Source organism: Bombus huntii, unplaced genomic scaffold (genome assembly GCF_024542735.1).
Source record: "Bombus huntii isolate Logan2020A unplaced genomic scaffold, iyBomHunt1.1 ctg00000157.1, whole genome shotgun sequence".
Taxonomy (NCBI): Eukaryota; Metazoa; Arthropoda; class Insecta; order Hymenoptera; family Apidae; genus Bombus; species Bombus huntii.
In genome coordinates, this window is record NW_026099398.1 from 49,272 (window position 1) to 51,131 (window position 1,860).

A 1,860-nucleotide genomic window follows, 5' to 3' on the forward strand; every position below is an offset into this window, starting at 1 on the left:
CACTTTTCTTTAATAAATTTTATGGGCAACTACAAATATAAAAATATATATATATATATTTAAATAAAAGGGGGAAATATAAAATAAAAAAAAAAAAAAAATTAATTAATTAACAAACGTAAAATAGATAACCTAACACTGTCAGACTAAAAAAATATATATATATATATATATACACATATTGAACACAAAATTAATAATAATAAGGAACATCAAAACAGCGAACCAACAAAATTGAGGCATCTACAATAAATCAAAATCGAAGCAAGGAGCTCCGGGATAAAGTTCGCTGAACTCACACATACACCAATAGCGCACAACAGGGGAAATTCCCTTTCTCCCAGAAGCATGGTGACGAAGATGCGCCTCCAAAACCTCTTCGGGAATTTCATTCGCAAAACGAACTTTCACGCAACGCTCGGTATCGACGATTTCAACCAGAGGGGGTTCCCTCTCCAATATGACGGTCTCCGCATCAAAGAAACTCTCGTCGAAAGTAACTAAATCGTCAAAACCCAATTTCGACACAGCCTCGGCACCAATGTAAAACAGTTCCTCCAAACTCCCCGACACTCGTGGTCCATCACAAGGCCGCATGCGCTTGATGGGTTCCCCTGAGTCGCCCATGGGCTCTTCGGAATCCCTCTTTCGCTTGGGCTGGAAACAACACGGTATATTTTAAATAAAACGAAACAGGACGAACCAAACGAACTAAAAATAAGACTAAATACGTACCAGGGAAGTCTGGAAAGGAACCTCTGATAGAAACGACTCAGCAAACATGGTTCGAACGTCGATCACCGAAGCCTAAGGAAATAGCAAAAAAAAGGGAAAAACAATCAAAATCACAAAACAATCTTAATATGCAAACATCCAAACTTACGCAAAACAATTCGAAGGAGGAGGTCTTTGTTATGGGAGAGCAGCGGAGTTGCGCGTGTTGCCCGAGCAAACTTTAAAATAATAATGATGCTGCAGCCACCAGCCCTTCCACGCGCCAAAGAAACACCGGTAATTCCCACGGTACAGCACGTGGAAGTTTCTCGCGAAACGGACTAGATCAGCGTGGAATGCCTCAAATCTCCTAGACGCTAGCTCAGCGGAAACACAAGACTGATAAAAACTAAGTCGAAATATGGTATTTACATTTTGTCACGTACGATTCTAAGAAGCCCAAACTGCAACATCCCGATTCCCACGGAAGCGTACCCCCAGCGGACCACCACCTCGTGGGGGATGGCATTATAAATAAGCGATGCAACATAGCGCGGAGTTCATAATCGGTTGATTTTTATTCAGATCATTACCAGTTCATAATCGGTTCATTTTTTATTCAGTTCATAATCAGTTCTTTATTCAGTGCATTATTAGCTCATTATTCGTGCATTATTCGTTCATCAGTTTGCGATCGTTTGTTACTACGGCTCATTATTCTTTGCGTCTAGAAATTTGTATAAGTATTTTGCGTTTCGGGGTCTTTAGTTTTTCGATAAAGAAAAGAGAGTCGCGATTAAATAAAGTAAAATTTTAAGTCTTCATTGCGATATCAATTCAGTTAGCAAGTCACTCAATTTGTATCGAAATAGTTTAATAAAGTAAAGGTTGATAGAAAACTATATTCGAGATTAAATAATAAACCCAACAACCTTCGACGATCACCGGGACAGCTGGAGTGATGGCACCCGATAGCACCTTTTCCTCAAGGTAAGCAAATTAAATTTAAAAAAAAAAAACTTTCTTCTTCTCTGGCAATCTCGTTGTCCTCGAGAATTGAATCAAAACCTCCTATCATCGATTTCGTTTACGGTTTTTAAGATAGAAACATTGCTTAAATTTTAAACAAAGGAGTTGTCCGTTGTG

General features: G+C 38.9%; 1 long non-coding RNA gene across 1 annotated transcript; it reads right to left on the minus strand.

Annotated features, from left to right (window-relative positions):
• Positions 1-624: 624 nt before the first annotated feature.
• On the minus strand, positions 625-1,271 carry LOC126877390 (uncharacterized). The gene is made up of 3 exons (XR_007694977.1): positions 884-1,271; positions 736-807; positions 625-657 (listed from the first exon to the last, which is right to left on the minus strand). It is a non-coding gene; the product is annotated as an uncharacterized LOC126877390 (long non-coding RNA).
• Positions 1,272-1,860: the final 589 nt, after the last annotated feature.